We start from the raw sequence: 18,369 nt of genomic DNA on the forward strand, positions 1-18,369 counted from the left end.
TTGAGGTCCTACTGGGTTAAAACTATTAAAAGTCACATGTTATGATGAATATTCCAACCATTTATTTAAGTATATAACATTTAACTTTAACAACCTACTTTCGACGTTTGTCATAATAAGTAAGTCAAATATTAGATAAGCAGAAATAGAGTAACAAAAATTAATGGAAATGAGTACTAAAATTATCTAATTTTTTACATATATAAGTAAGTAAGTAGTGTATTACGACTTCGTTCGCGTGGATTATTAAATTGGTTTTTCTAATTTTACATGAACTTTGCGCAGCTAAAAAAAACAGTGGAAAACAGGTGACATTTGTGTCAAAATGTCTTCTTCCTAAGTTTCAACTCTCTCAGAAGATGAATTCCCAAAAACTCTGAAATTACTTCTCTTGTTTTCTAACAGTATGACTTTCTCCAAAGTTTAAAGTCCTTCAAATGTTTTTTTGTTCTCCATGCAAACTTTCACCCCACCACATTAGCTGGGGATGAATTTTCAAAAGCGCTGAAATTACTTTTCTTGCTTTCTAATATTATGTCTTCCTATGAATTTCAAGTGCTTTACCTACTGGAATCATTCCCGTTATTAACTTTTATAATTTTAGGGGAAAATATATGTATAAAAAAACTGAACTTGATTATCTTGTGTTATAATATTCTGTCATCCTATCTTATGAAGTTTCAAGTCCGTCACTCTCGAAAAAATTCGTTCCCGGTACTAACTTTCGATCCCTCTTTCACCACCTTTTCAAAAATGCTTAAATCGCTTTTCTTGTATTTTATTAAAATATATTTTTATATTTTTTATATAGGACATTATTACACAAATACTAAGTCCCACAGTAAGCTTAATATGACTTGTGTTGAGGGTACTTAGACAGCGATATATACAATATATAAATATTTATAAATACCTAAATACATAGAAAACACACATGGTTCAGGGACAAATATCCGTGCTCATCACACGAATAAATGCCCTTACCAGGATTTGAACCCGCGAAACATCGGCTTCATAGCAGGGTCACTATTCACTTGGCCAGCGCTAGGCCAGCTTGATGCCACGTTATTATTTTAGAAACAAACCTAAAAGTTCTTTAAGTATCAAGTTCTGTGTGTTTTTTTTTAAATATCATGGCTCATATGTGGTGCGTATCTAAACTAATTTGCGCGAATAAGTATAAGTAATGTACAATTTTTTTTTTGTTTTTGTAACTTTGTTGTTGTTTGTTCTGCATTAATTAATATTAATTCAAAATAGTTACTACTATAATACTTAAATAGGTAATATTGGAAAAAATATAAGTATGATACAATAATATAGCTATAGGTATCTAAACATAAAACTAATTAAAAAGTAAACGTTATCACTAAACCTAAATATATGTAAACCTACTGTAACTCGCCCGGGCTACCCCCGACTCAAAGGTGCCCATCACGCTCACTGCGTTATATTATGTACCTAGTAGTTTATATTTATTATATTATTAATTGCCTAATAAATGCTGCTCTTTCATATTTTCGATGCCAAAAATAATAAGCATTTAAATAAAACCTTCAGTTAAGAAAGATAAAATAGTTATTCTAATTCGTTGTCATTGATCTCGGCTCACGTTCGAAAACTAATTACAGCGACGAATTCAATTAAGCAGTTTAATAATTAGGGGATTTGTCCAAAATCTCCAGGCACTAAGTTCTCAAAATCATTTGAACATAATTCTCGTTTTCTCCTGTACCATATGAATACATACATGTGAGATGAACTTTTGAAGATAAAACCTACTTTTCATCATAAACTAATAAAGGCATTTCTTCCAATTCAATTCGTTTCAGAAGATGCCTGCACCTCATTCCGATAAGGGGCCTTTTCGAACAAAGAAAACTAAGACGAAAAGGAGATTTAATATTAATTCTAATATATTTGTGCCGAAATCCCGGATAATAACCTTGCAGGTCTACGCTTTAGATCTTTAATGGCATCTACCGTCATGCTACACCATCCATTCGGTTCTTTTATTACGGAGGCGGAGGAGTTTCTCATTTCGGGGTGAACCATGGCAACCATCCGCGATAGGGTGTCGCTTAGTGATTGCTTTAGTGCGGTAAGCGTATGCGATTAACATCGATGAGCCTTCAATATTGCTTACTAATAGCATAGGCCCTCAGGGGTTTTATAGGCATACCAAGGATAGGCGAGTATTCAGCCTAGTTGGACAAATTTAAATGTGACCTCTAAATAGGCACAGCTTTAAGGGATCGAGATTACCCTTGTAATGGTTAATGAAGAAGAATAATCGCTAAGCAAATGATAATACAGTTTACATGGTTTCCAATCGAATCCCGAGATTTATACGCAAGTTAGATAATTTGATAGGTTCGCTACGTTATGTATAGTTCGTTCGACTCTTGTACTGCATTATCAAACACAGTATAGTTTTAATGTTACTTATGTACATATTTATGTATTACTCAAATTATCCCCACAGTAACATACAAAAATAAAAATTACAGTTATAGTAGGTAGCTATAGCGGCTATTTATCTTCTTTGAAAGCCTACAAGCTAACAAGTGATTGAGTGGTGCTCTCTTTTTAGAACAACGTTGCAGAAACGCGGGTCGTGACGTGAGTTTGCCATAGTCCCCGGACAAAAGAAGTAAAATAATACATTTGTAGGGACAATTTTATTTCCGACCGTTAAAGTTTGAGAGGCGGTGTTAAGAAAATATAAAGCCTTTTTAATGGGTTTGATAAGAAAAAATTATTACATTTTAAAAATATGTTAAAAATAACTGTAACTTTGTTAATTTATACAGACCAAAAAAGGTGCTTTGAGGGTTTTGTCAAAAAACAAAAATTGTAATACTTAATACTGTTAGTTTAGTATCATTTAGTACTCGTAATTTGTGTTGTGTAGTGTTTTTTAATTGTCACTAGAAATGTTTAGAATTTTACACTTATTCTTAAAGCTAAGGTAATGGAATGACAACTAGGTAATTCTCTCTGGCTGTCTGGCAAGTTTTGGTTACATTCTTATGAAATGACACATACCTAATTAGCGACATATTTGACTGAATGATCGGGCAGCAGGTATACATTTAATACAGATATGATGGTCGTACTCTTATACAAGGTGCTAACGAATTAGTCACGGATATTTTAAGAGATAATACATTACATTAAAACAATTAACTTTTAACTGTAATTATGGAACCTTTGTATATCATTTTTTTGTTTTCATTTACCGAACAAAAAAAGATATTATAATTATTTTGTAAAATAATCACCCTATTATGTACCTGTCAAGATGTTTAACATTGTCTGTCATGTCACGTCAAAAGTTGTTTTCCTTCAATGTCATTATGATTCGGCGGGAAAACTGTAGGTTATTAAATACTAGCGTCTGCTCACGGCTCTGCCCGCGTGGAAAAAAAAACTGTCCCATGCGAACAAGTAGTGTGAAAAAAGTAGTATGCTATTCCATACTAATAACCTATCTCTGTGCCTAATTTCATCCTGATGTAACAAACATCCATCTACCCATAAAAACTTTCCCATTGAATAATAATTAGGTTAGATATTTAACGAATGCTAACCTACCTAATTAACTAGTCTAAGTAATTTAAAAAGCAAGCACGGACATAAGAAAACTTTTATTAACATAAACTGTTTATAAAAATTGTTGAAAATGGTGACCATGGTTTTCAATGCACAATAGTGCTCGCTTTCGGATATTTTCATTAACACGCATTAAGATCTCTCTTTCCCTTTTCATAACCTCAAAGGCGTCGGTAATCCGTGTTTGTAATTCTTCTGATGTTCTGATTGTGTGCCCGTCGTTTCCATAAACCAAGTCTTTGGCTCGTCCCCATACGTGGAAATCAAGCGGTGTTAAATCTGGTGAGCGGGCTGGCCAGTTCACTGCACCTGCTTGAACCCCACCCCGGCCAATCCATCGTAATTGGAATCGCTCCGTTAAATACCTTCTTACGTTACGATCGTAATGGGCTGGGGCACCATCATGTTGAAAGTACATTCTCCTACGGAGATCGACTGGTACTTCGTCTAGCAATTCTGGTAGGGTTTCTTGTAGGAATTGAAGATACGTCCTACCATTGAGGCGGTTGAGAAAAACAGGGCCCAACAAATAATCGCCAAGTAATCCTGCCCACACGTTAACGCTGAAGCGAGTCTGAAAGTGGTCAGGACGTGCTAAATGGGGATTCTGTTCCGACCAAAAGTGTGCATTGTGAATATTAAATAATCCTACCCTCGCAAATGTACATTCGTCGGTCCACAGTATGTTACGTCTTGCGTTTCTAATAAGCCACTGACTGAAAAATACACGTGGTTCATAATCCTGTAGTTGCAGTTCTTGAACACGTGTGAAATGGTAAGGATGCCTTCCCTCACGTTTTAGAATTTTCCATACGTAGACGTCACTGACATTAAATACATTCGCTGCGTCCCGGGTACTGCTCATGGGATGGCGGTCAAAAAAATCCAAAATTGCTACTTCTAGACGAACTGGGTACCTAGGCCTACCGGCTTCACCTATTGGCATGAGGTTTCCGGCATGAAATCTTTGATGTGCCCGGTAGATAGTCTGAGGATTCACAATCGTATTGTATCTTTGTGCATAAAGTCTTGAAGCTCCCGCCGCACTGTAGTTTGAGTCGCGATAACATGTTACCATGTTTAAGTACTCGTTAAGTGTGTAGCGGTAAGGCATAATGGTAAATTAATTAAATTTCTTTGCAACCGACACAATCAGACAGCAAATTGCATGACACTGACATCCAAGTATTTTATTTATCAACTTTAAGAGGCCACTTGAATGATAGTTTAAAGAGGTTCTAGAATGTCTAAAGAGGTCTCATTTAATTATCTTATTAACAGGGTGTTTTAACGTAGCAAATTTGTTTCCTAGTTTTCTCCAAAAAAACATAACATAACCAATGCTGTTTCATACTTAAATGTACTCCGAGAACCGAGTACTATCAGCTGTAAAAATATCCGTGACTAATTTGTTAGCACCTTATATGTCTACGTGACAGCCTGATAAAAACAAGTTCCGTCCCGTTAAATAGCGTCGTGTTAAAATGTGGTACTTATTTTATCACGTGGATAACGCCATCCGATATTCGCCTACTAGAGTCCATAATATAAATTTAATATTTAGTGATATATATATATATACAAACGTGTAAAATTTTACAAACTTTGAATGATAAAAAAATATTGCATTACTATTTTGTTTTGTCAAAATAAACGCCTAATTGTGTTGTCAATGAAAATTGTGTTAAGGTATTGACGGAGGTGTAATTTAGGCATAAATCAATTCCGATAGTTAGTGCCGGTAGGCTTGCGGCGCGCTAGGGTAATTAGCAGCCATAGACTACCTCCCAAAAGGCCCGCACTAGGAACATATTTAGAAAAACTCGCGAACCACACATTATATTACATGCGCTAGTATTTGAACAATAAGGCCGAAAACCACACCATTCTGTTGCATCCCAGCCATATTATACTAACCCGCAATATATAGTCGTAGAACTGCATTTTTGTTGATATTTTTAATTTATATGCAAACAAGTGCCAAAATGAATACAAGTGAAGCAACCGAAATAAGCGGCGGTATTCTCATGCTCGAGTAAAACGTCTATGTGCGCGAACAACGCGCTCCATCTAGGGCAGTGATCAGAGTCTGTGGCCTTACGCCACTCATTATCAAACGTGCGGTGACCTTTACCAACTTTACCGAGGATATTTATGGGCATTACCCAACTTGTAGTAACTGGGTCATACACATAATAATTAATTAATTAGGCACAGTCTCGTTTTTATTTCTGCTCTTGACTGAAGATTAAATTATCCTTGGAGACGCTAAACTCCAGTGGGCTCCGTTTTGATTGAATGTTTTCATATTTTGGGAATAAAAGAGATATGTAAAGTTTCACACCTGAAAAACACCTTTCACGCCTGAAGAAGATAAAGGTTTTAGGAAACTTACTTAATGTTAAAATGGTTACCCACTTAATTTTAACAATCATTCAGTTGGGGGTTTGTAATAAGTAGGTACTTTATTGAGCCAGAAACAGATTTCCATGGCCAATCGCTTCCCGGGCCTCGTATAGTCGTTAACAGCTATGTATGATAAACCCTTGTGGACGTCAGCTGCCGCTCCGTTGGTAAATTGAGGAATGGCAGTCTCCGATACACGTAAAAATAATTGTCATCGCCTCCCGTTTGATACTTTGTCAGATGATAGTTTAGTTGCTATTGTTAAGATGCGGTTGTATCGCGGTGGAAAGAACGTCAGCTGGTCGTATTAACATGTAAAAAATACGCGCCTTACCATTTATGTCCGCAAAGTATGCGTGATCCGTTTATTTGAAACGCCTGATGGAATGCTGTTATAAAAAAGTAAAGAGCTTATTTTTTACATGTTCATGTGACCAGCTGACGGTCTTTCCACCGCTGACTATTTTTTTTTTAATTCGTGATGGCATCTAAACTATTATCTGACAAAGTATCAGCCGGGAGGCGATGCTATACGTCCCTGGTCCGCGGTCTATATCCTGTACGACGAATAAAACTGAAGCAAGCGAAACTAAAAAATGTCATGTTCATAATACTTATAAAATTATATTTTGTTATTAAAAGTTCTACTTAATAGCAAAAACCTATTCGACTTTTATGTTCTAAAGGGGAAAATTGCTCAATACGAGTAGATATAACGCACCAAATGATATTTTAAAACTCGGAAGAGGTCCATCTGTATAAAAGTGTGTCCGGCGTCCCGTCGGGTAATGAATGGATCGTTTTATTCTAAATTCCCTCACAAGTTGTTACACGCAACGATACGCTGCGGCTGCCTCATTAGTCGAATTTCCTTTATATCGAGGGATCGTCTTCTCGAATATGCACCTGACGTGTAAAAATGATATCGTACGCGAAATTGGTTGAGTGCGTGTGTTATTCTGTGGAATGCAACGAAAATCACTTCAAATAGATAAATATATTTGGTAAAAACTAGGTCATTAAGAGTCAAATCAAGAAACGAAATTATGACGGTTGTTAACGACGAATGAAAATTACGAATAAAATGGGCAGACAGATATTAATTCCCCATACGTTACATAAAAGGGGTGTATTTAGAAAATTTTATCCAATGGATAGGTAATCATAATAACACACGTATCCGTAACAAACGCCCAACCACTTATCACCAAGTCCGCCGATTTATCATAGAACCTCTCGATCCAGACGGACAGTGCGAAATACGTATTTTTTGTAACAGAGGCAACATTCCAATTACTTACCAAGTTTGGGCGTTAAAGCGCAGACGAGTCAGTATATGGAGGCTCTCCCATTATGCATGGTTGCTGCGGATCTCGGGATCACTTTTAAGTGGTCCACCAAAAAACTCCATTCGCCCGTATTTAACCAGCCGATAGGAATAAGCGGTCAGAAGATCAGTCAATTTCAATCGACAAGTCCACTGGTTTTTATGTTTGCGAAAATACCGATTGTACAGGGCTGATGTATGAGAATCATTTATACGCGTCGGCACAAGGAAATAGGGTCTGTTATATTGTTACGGTTGCCAATTTAATCTGATGAGATGATGTTTCAGTTGTCTTCGAACAAGAGCTAATGAACAAGCCGTGACTGCAACATAACTGCGATATACAACTGTATAAATAATTGAATAGAAAAGCTACTACATTGTAATCTTTCCTATATAGTTACTGACAATGTTAAATGCTACTATTCGTAAATCGCAAATTTGAAAGACGTGTAAACATATCCTGTCACCTGTATTAAAGTCACGAGGAAGTTTATGAGACACTACGCTGCATAGTTTTATCACAGATTACTAGGTAACAAATACTTTCTTTTACAAAATTTTCCTACTATTCAATCAGTTTATTCTCAGAGAACTAATTTCACACGTCAAAAAGAATTGTAATCATAATCATATATTTATTACGATCATGTACTTACCTAATATGTTTACTCATCATGCGAAAGCAATGAGAACGAGTCAGAAAAATCGCTTTACGGTGGCATTTCGAGACCCATTAGTTTTAAGTAAAATAATGTATACCTACAATGGGCCTGTAGTCACACCACATTTACTAAATACCTAAATTATTCCAAGTTAATATTATCATAGTAGGTAGGTGTATAAAATGGGTGCTTTTCGGTTTATAATATAATTTAATACTATTTTTTTTTCATATACTATAGTTTGATATACCGTTAACATAACATACTTATAAGTTATAACTAGTGATATGATATTAATAGTAATATATCTAGTCCCCCAGAAAAAAGGTTAGATTAGGTTAAAACTGCGACCCTCACAGAATATAATATCTAACAAAAACAAGGTCAGGTTAGGTTAAAACTGAGACCTCGTAGAAACTGATATCTATCAAGTAGTAAGTCTGGTTAGGCTAGAACTGCGAACCCGCAGAACGGAATATCTAACAAAAAGTAGGTTAGGTTAAAACTGCGACCCCGCAGCATCGGATATCTAACAAAAAGTTGGTTGGGCTAGGTTAGAACTACGACCCCCGTATAATTATTTAAAATACAACACGACAAAACATGTTATGCAATTTGAATATACTTATTACAATTCTATAAAAAATTACGTTATATAAAAATGTAATAAATAAATTATACAATGTGTACTTATACTGGATGAACTTTATATTAAAATAGGAATTTTTTCCATTACGATTTCCATACGCCAAACAAACAGTGTATAAAAAAATATGTTATGTAATTTTTATACCAAGTGGCATTATCGGAAGTGTATGATAGTTATTTTATGATTACAATAAACATTACACAGCTGTATAATATATGTAGGTATAGTTTGGCCAGGGTATGTCTCATTTCAAATATAGAACATAGACAGAGATAATGATATTGTCTTTGTCTTACGCTAGTACTAGCACCCAAAAGAAAGGGATGAGTAATTGAGTATAGTTTTTTGTTCTTATTCGGATTTGAAACTAACTTCTCCCATAGTAGTAAATAGTCTCACGGGGCGGTACTTGCGTCGGACTTTTTAGAGTGATGTATCGACAACGTTTTATATACATATTTTGTCTGTGGTCTTCGGTGGTTGTTCGTCGCGCGGATATAAAACCCACCAATTGCAGTACATCTAACAGATGACTGCAAAATGATATAAATTTCTATGTGCACTTACGCCTATGGAATAAGGTAGTTTCCATATTACGCAGGCCTGGGGGCCTACTGCGAAAACAGAAATTCGTAAATTGCAGGGATCTTTCTCTTTTACTCCAATGAAGGCGTAATTAGAGTGAACTTATTTCGCGGTGTTAGCCCTATTTGCAGCCACATTATATTTGGTAATACATTACAATTAGGATACGAGTAGGTCTCAGTTCCATATATTTTATAGTGTTTTTGACCTTCGTTTACGAGTATATTAACAACGACATTCATACTCTATCACATCTAAAAGTGATTGTTATATCAAAGGAAATGAAAATTTTACAGTGCCTGTTAAGGCAATTTAAAAACATAAGTAGAGAAGTAAACTCAACGAAAATTGCGTGAGATTCGTTTTCTAAAGTACCTACTCATTATAATATTTGCGTGTGTTTCGTTAACCTACTTTGTGAGGTACTCCAATCAAAGAAACTTATATAATCGTTCCAGTTACAATATAAAAAAGATTCTTGCATACTTGTTATTTAAATAAGGTACTTCAGTTTTACTGTGGTAGTGGTAGATACTTCGTTGCCACATTTTAAAGGCTAGGAAGATATATCATAAAATAACTCGCCAAGTGGCGAATCAGATCAAACAAATATTTTTTGCAGATACTCAAATGTCAAGTCGGCCTTATAATTTTCGTTGAACGTATTGGATGTACAAAGATATTTAATTGCAAACAGTTTTAACTTTTACGCCGCGTAACTACCAGATGTTTACATCAAACTGTATGACAAATAGCAGTCAGGCGTTGTTGCAAACTCGTATAAAGGTGACAGTCCATTTCCAACTGCAGCTGCACTACCGTTGCGACATTACTGGTGCGACATTACTGCAGCGGCCGACTGCTGCTGTTTGCGGCGTGCAGTCGCGGCAGCGTTCGTCAGTTGATTGCCAAAGTCAATGAATAATGTCACTGTCAGACGTATAAATAAAATTACTAATTTACTTATTTGTATTTTTTACGAGAAGAAGTAAGTGACGATAATGCTACATGGTACACGAAAACGAAAAACAGTTTGCCTTTCTACAAAAGTCACATTCAGTCGAAGGCAGCTACGCAATATTATTAAAAAAGCGGCCAAGTGCGAGTCGGACTCGCCCATGAAGGGTTCCGTACCATTTATGACGTATTAAAAAAACTACTTACTAGATCTGGTTCAAACCAATTTTCGTTGGAAGTTTGCATGGTAATGTATATCATATATTTTTTTTAGATTTTTCATTCCGTTATTTTAGAAGTTACAGGGGGGGGACACACTTTTTTTCACTTTGGAAGTGTCTCTCGCGCAAACTATTCAGTTTAGAAAAAAATGATATTAGAAACCTAAATATCATTTTTGAAGACCTATCCTTAGATACCCCACACGTATGAGTTTGATGAAAAAAAAATTTTTTTTTAATTTTTGTGACGGATTAAAAAAAAACTACTTACTAGATCTCGTTCGAACCAATTTTCGGTGGAAGTTTACATGGCAATGTATATCATATATTTTTTTTAGATTTTTCATTCTGTTATTTTAGAAGTTACGGGGGGGGGGGGGGACACACTTTTTACCACTTTGGAAGTGTCTCTCGCGCAAACTATTCAGTTTAGAAAAAAATGATATTAGAAACCTCAATATCATTTTTAAAGACCTATCCATAGATACCCCACACGTATGGGTTTGATGAAAAAAGATTTTTTGAGTTTCAGTTCTAAGTATGGGGAACCCCCAAAATTTATTGTTTTTTTTCTATTTTTGTGTAAACATCATAATGCGGTTCATAGAATACATCTACTTACCAAGTTTGAACAGTATAGCTTTTATAGTTTCGGAAAAAAGTGGCTGTGACAGAATCGGACAGACAGACAGACGGACATGACGAATCTATAAGGGTTCCGTTTTTTGCCATTTGGCTACGGAACCCTAAAAACCAGATATTGTTGGTGATCGTTTGTTTGCCGATTAAATGAATAACAATTTAACTTCAAATTGAAGAAATACAACCAAATTACTCGAATTAAATGAATGCAGAGGAGAAATATTTCTTCAATTAAGGTAAGTTAACATTTTGAAATTATCTTCCCCATCCTCTTGACTAAATGCGTGACCACCGCACACAGCAACCCGACGAGAGCGGGACTCATGTTGCTCGTGATGGATACGGTATGCGCACTTGATCCACTTGCATCACGTGATGCAGCCAAATCCAGCCGGTGGTGTCTGCACGTTTTTGGTGGCCTAGTACCGCCTGGATGTAGAAGTCTGCGATAAACGTCCCCTCAAAAAGCTAGGTAGGCTCTTTTATCCCGGGTTTACTTTATTTTTGCAAAGGGATTCGTGGATTTCGGAGATGAGACTCCAATGCAGTCGTTCAGTGTTAGCAAAATATTACAGATTTATCTTTCTGAGTTTTCATATTAAACCAATCTTTCATTAGTTACCTAAAAGTAAAGAATAAACGAATAAATTGATTTGTAAGAGCTATACGTAATTACGCAATTTACACTTAATATTGTCCAGTTTCCTATTTCAAACTAAAGCACAAATTTAAATCTTATAATCGCTCTTGTGTTGCAGGTGTCCATGGGCGACGGCACTCGTGGTCGTGGCAGATACAGTTTATGACTAGACCATATAAAACTTGATGGCCGAGACAAGAAATCCTTTATGAAGAAAGCTATTTACGTTAGCCAAGGGGCTGATAGAAAGAATATTTAATAAATTAATTGGAATAATAAATATTTTCCTCGTGATGGTGTGATAAAATAAATTCGTGTTGCGCTCTGTAGCAAAGTTTGTTTAACCCTCATGCCTTGAAGTCCCCGCAACTGTCAATACAATTTTATTTTAAAACCGCTGTCGCTTCTCTTGTGGTTCAATTTTGTAATTTTTCTTACGTTTGAGTATCCATATGCTACCATGCGGTGTTAAACAACAACTTTGCCTTTTGTATTTCTAGGTAATACAACTGAATTATTGCTTCTTTTATCTCAGAAATGGCTTTGAAATGACAAAGTGAGAAAGTGTCACGATATTATACACCGTGGGCTGGTAAAACCTGATAGTTTTAAAGTTGTATTCTTAATCGCATTTAGAGGCTAAAATATCATACAAATTTTCTGTAATCGGTCTTCTTTCAGAGATAATGGCAATTCTTGCGAAAATTTGTTTCTGCTATAACTTTGTGAAAAACGCCTTTTTCGCTGCGGCGCTGCCTCTATGTGACTTGGTTTAGTCATACCTTCTGACAAACATTACTCAACTAAAAAGAACACTCGCAATTTTGATCTATAGATGAATTAAGAAAACTTTACTTCTTCGTTGTAATGTTTTTTTTTTCGCCAAGATGTAGAAAGAAATAACGTGCTGTGTGCAGAAAATGGCTTTTAAATCGGCTAAAAAAAAACAGAACATTTTTTTTCCGAATTTTACTAAACATTTTTTGATCCTCAGGAATGCGTGGTTAAGATCTGTCGGATTTTACCAACCCACGGTGTATATAATATGATATTACGACACTTTCACATTTTATCACGCCAAATTCACTGTGCCACGGTACTGTCAGCGAGAATTCAGTAATTAATCCTGTTAAATATAAGCGTCACTGAAACTCCTAAGCACGCCTCCAACTCCAGAAGTGATACATGCGCGTTGCCGAACCTTTAAAAACCTGTACACTTCTTTTTTCAAGAACCCCTACTGTAGACCTTCAGAAAAACCTCGGCAGGGAGCTCATACTAAAGCCGGAGCGCCCGCGGGAGGAAATTCCTCTTAAGCCGCACAGTGCGCGACCATTGTTGCCACTAAAAAATGTAATCTACTGTGGTTTCGTAGTATCCTAACACAAATATAGAGGATACAGAGTAAGCTATTTCATTCGAAACATTTTCTCAGTCAAAATTTGGAAAAAGAGAGAAAGAGGAAAGAGAGAGGAAATTGCATACGACCACTCCGTTCAGTATTAGAATCATCATAGAAATATTATGTTGTCACATTTTTATGCTATGTGTACATGATTGTACGATAATGGTTAGCATACCTACATCGATCTTATTCTAACACATAAGTGCGTCCTGTAATTTAGTAGTAGTAGTAGTAAAACTTTTTATTGTACAAAAATGAACACAAAACAGGAAAAAAACACTCATCATTAATACAAAGGCGGACTAGTTTTTCAGTTTTTTCACTATTATTAGTTTGTAAATAATTTATATATACATACATACATAGCTACTATCTACTTCTTGCCTACCATGAAAATCTTAATTTGAAAATCATATATTTGGCTCTCTATCGTTCTTGCCCTTTCGAGCTTATAGCTGTTCTCGGAAAACTACGAAAAAAGGAAAGAACTGTTTATTTAATGAATTTATCAGGAAACATTAAACAAAAACGATAAGAGCAACGCCAAGATACAGAGGAACTACCGCGAAACACAGAAACTATCGGGGTTGTTTATCCACGGGTGTAATAAACTCCTTATAATGTAGTGGTTATATCCTCTTTGCTTAGAGCTATTAATATCTGTGACCAAAGACATTTCTGTAAAGATTTGACGTGCGGTTTGCAGTTGCGGTCGTATGTACACCAAACACTAAAAATCACCATGCTACGTGCAGTCGGTCTTGTCATCATTTTACTATGGAATTTGACAATAACACTGACGTATTCAGGCCGCTGCAGTAATGTCGGAGTAGTAGTGCAGCTGCGGTCGGAAATACGTTAAAATTACCATATTACGTGCAGTCGGTACCGTCATTGATTTTACTATGGAAATTGACAATAACACCGACACGATCAGGCCGCTGCAGTAATGTCGGAGCAGTAGTGCAGCTGCGGTCAGAAATGGACTGTCACCTTAAGATGAAATAATAATAAAAATTATATCTTGCTTTTATTTTTGCGTGAAATAGGAAATTTCTCAAAATCATTACTATATTTATTTTCGTACAAGGAAAACGTAATATAGCTAGTTGTTCGGTAGGTAAGATCGGAACGTGATTAGAGCGAGAAATATAATGTGGTGTATTTTATGGCAGTTTCCTCTGGCGACCAAACTAAAGAAAAACAGTTAGCGCATTATTTTCAATGGATTAGAATGTCCCTTTTCCTGTTTATCCTACCTGACCTTACTCCATTTTTTGTTCTAAAATTTATGGACGGTCGAGTTAATGCTGGGTCAACTACCCCGTTGATTGAGGTAGAGCAACATTTAATTTATTTTCGGCCTGCCAAGAGCCGGCCAATATAAAAAAAAAACTTTGCGAGGCTTTCGGCCTGTGAAATGATTTAGCGATTTGTTTTTGTGGCCAGAGATGAATGTCTGGCTTCTGAGACCTAGTTACAAGTTTGCCAATTAAATAACAAGTAAGTAAATATTATTCAAGTAATATACTAATGTTACTTCAATAATATTAGATTAAGTCCTATGAAATGCGAAGCCGACTCCGGTTAACGGAAATAAAAATAAACACGGTGTACATATAATTTATAAATATAAAAATCTAATACTTTCATCTGGCAACACAAAAACCTGAGGTGAAAAGTAGAATGACCCATTAGACCCATTAGATATATATTTAAATTATATATCAATATAAAGTACACTTTTATGCCGCACATTTTTTTAAATATATATTTTATCAGTAACTAAGTTGTCATTATGAGTAAAAGAGCTGGGATGGTAACATAGTTGTATATTTGCATACTGGCTATATAAAAAAAAAAAACAAGGGTCAAATATCGAGCCTATTCTGTGCTTATAATTTTAAGCGGTTAGTGTAAGTTAAATAGTATTTATGAATATTAAATTTCAAGATTCTTTGAAGTCGTGAAAACCTGCAGTAAAAAGTAGAATGGCCCAAATTCGCTGTTCTGAAATATAAAGTAACACGGGATATCTTTTACTTCTGATTTTTGCATTCAGCAGATCGTCACATAAAAGTGTTTAATTTTCGGGAAGAGTAGCTAAAACTATTGATCTATAAGATCTTGGTAGGTATCTACAACATGTTGATAATGTAATGAAGGCTAACGCATTTAATTTCGCCGCTAGGGGCGCTAGTGTAGAGTATTTTTGGAGGTAACATGCTTTTTTCACTTCTTATTCATAATTGTTCTCAATCTTTTTTCTATTTTTGATTATTCATGTTAAACATTAGATATAGTTCGATTAATGTTAAAGGTTTTAAACGTGCTTTCTAAAATATATGCAAACATTAAACAGATTTAAAAAACAGCAATTTTTGGAGCTAAAATGCTTTTGCTTATATTAGAATGTATTTAAAAAAAATAAGCATAGCAGAATTTTGAGAGCTGTTTTTCTGGACCACCATCTACAGTGGCGCCAACTGGTGAAACTTAAATAAAAACCCCAACTGCCTTGTATTAGAAAATCACGGCGACACTTCTTTCTCAACTGCCTGAGAGTCCTGAGACAAGTGGTACATCTACATACTTGTATTAGCAAGGTGCGAAATCGGTGGAGGGGGAAATGGCGCTCGCTGATTACTAACACACGTAATTTTATGGAATGTCGCTAGCGGCAGCCGTTTGAACTAATTTTACTCCATAAAATTTAACGTAGAAAAGCCCACAAAAGGAGGGCAGCACCATTCGTGCACTTAGGGGATAAAAGGAGCTTTTGCCTATCTTTTTCAAGTTATTCGAGTGAACTGTTACCAAAATAATTTTGGATTATATCTCCAGCCATAATTTTATCAAAAGGTCAACCATAACTTCGCAGTACTACGTGAACAAATGAGCCCAACTTTCTAGAAAATAAAATAAATTATGCTTAGTTTGTGATAATAAAATCACAATATTATGTAAATTAAGGGTTAAAACTATAAGTAGGTCGTGGTAATTAGTCTAATAACCTAACTTTAGCCTGCGTAGACTTAATGCGTTGTTTTAAACCCAGTGGTGGTTATGTGATACGACCCTTAAGTTCATGAGTCCGGCACCGAAATTGTCTCATAATTTTCTCGAACTGTGCAGTAAACACTGTGTAATGTGACACTATACTAGGTGAAATTATATTATGTAGAACTAACAACGTCTACTCGAAGTTCTAAAAACAATTACATGTTTTAAGAGGATTCATTAGTAATATAACCAAAGTAGTCTAATTTCACTTGACGATATAGGTAAGTATTTTAAATAAAAAATAACTTAAAATTGATAACTCGAGTACTTATCTCACAAATACCACTCTTACTGGGATTCGAACCCATCTGCAGTGTCATCAGCTTCGCAGACAGTGCCACTAATACGACTGCCCCAAAACCGCCTTTTCATACTAATGTACTCCCCATTTTCCTCTCTGGATATTAACATTATGCAACACCAACTATGCTACTTCAGTTCATTACTATATAAGAGTTAGGAGCTTTAAAAAAATATTTGAATTTTTTTTTTCGCTTCTGACTTTATTTATATAATCAATTATTACCTAATAACTTTAATAATAAAAATATGGAAAAAAGTCAAACAAAGGGGCCGTGTAAACATATTTTCTATAATTTTAATATCCAGCGAGGAAAATGGGAACTACGTTTTACGTTTGGAAGTTACGTTAGAAGCAGCCGTCTCGTTTCCTCTTAAATTTGAATGTCAAATTATTAGATTAAAGTTTTATTAGACAGTGGTACTTCTGTTTATTAGTACTACCTACTATTGTGGTTAGAGAAACTACATGTCCTGCACAATAAATGTCAACAACTAACTGTTATAAATTTGCAGTGGAGTCAGTGCGGATATTATTTGAACAATACAGGATTTAAACTTTCTACGAACGTAAATTATTAAGTATACGTTATTTTGAAAAATGTTCATTATTATGTATGTTTGCATTTTCATGTAAATATTTATTCCATTAAAGAGCTTATAAATAGCTCTAACGCACGATATGGATATAAATAATGGGAACGTTCATGACATTTTTATCGCGGTAAATAGGGGCCTTCATAGAGCTCCGCTGGGGTGCGATTAACACTGAAAAACTATACAAGATTTATTAATGATTCGGTCTAGTCCAAGTCGGAATCGCACACCGAGGATTCCAGTAATGAGAGGTTTAAATAATATCATTTAAATAAGGCAGAAAAAAAACAATCTTACCCATATGCCATCGGCAATCAATCAAAACTTCGGCAAGAAAATCTCCATAGCTCTTGTTTCATGTAAAATTGGGCTCAACTTTATATTGGTAAGTCAATTTCAATTCTCGCGTACCTTAGATAAATGTATTATCGCAGAAGTTAATACGTTGAAGCTCGCGGTGTCTGGAGGTTATAAAGGAGAGAGACCGTAAATCGTTGACTATTTGAAAATTTAAGGCTTCCAAGTCAAGCGCAATGCCAAGTGGCAATGTTAACATAATGGAGGTTCCTATTGACTACCGCCAGGGTTGACAGTTGAAATGTTCCCTAATGTGATTATTAATAGGTGGGCACTTAGGGAAATTAATTTGATCTTTGCATATTAAATCGATGTTCGTCTCTTGGGTAGAAACCTGTGGCATTAATCATTAAATGTACTGCCAGGTCCTTTAATATTAATGTATGTTTTAAACGTAATATGCTTAAATCGTTTACACATGTAAGGGTAATATTATTTTATCCACTGTCATTCAAATTTTCTGAAAGTAAAGCAGAGTGAAATGACATCTTGCTCGCATATGGAGCAACATATTAACTACATACTTTGTACGCATACAGTCCTGATACCCTGTATATATATGAGTGTACTACCTGTTGCCCGCGACTTCGTACGCGTGGATTTGTATGTTGGTGGTGATATACATGAGCAAAAGGTAGCAGTAGGGACGGTATAATCACTTGTTAATAATTATACAACGCATGAGATTTGTCTGACACAACCTACGAAGTTTCAAGCCCCTAAGTGAAAAAAAAATGTTCTCGATATAATCCCTCTCAATACATTCAGAATATTTTAAGTCCACTATTCCAATCGAATGCAAACTTTAAACCGTTTTTTCACCAATTTAGGGGAGTAATACAAACTTTAATTGAACACCATTTTAACTCCCTTGGGGATTTAATTTCTAGAAGCGCTGAAATCACTTTTCTTGTTTCATATTATTGTGTCTTTTTACGAC

At 35.4% G+C, this 18,369-nt stretch overlaps 1 protein-coding gene across 5 annotated transcripts in view; it reads right to left on the bottom strand.

The window, feature by feature from the left end:
• LOC133518927 (uncharacterized) overlaps positions 1–18,369 on the bottom strand; it is a 168,876-nt gene that overhangs the window by 10,043 nt on the left and 140,464 nt on the right. The gene's annotated exons all lie outside the window — the stretch shown is intronic.

Source organism: Cydia pomonella, chromosome 6 (assembly GCF_033807575.1).
Source record: "Cydia pomonella isolate Wapato2018A chromosome 6, ilCydPomo1, whole genome shotgun sequence".
In the NCBI taxonomy this organism is placed as follows: domain Eukaryota; kingdom Metazoa; phylum Arthropoda; class Insecta; order Lepidoptera; family Tortricidae; genus Cydia; species Cydia pomonella.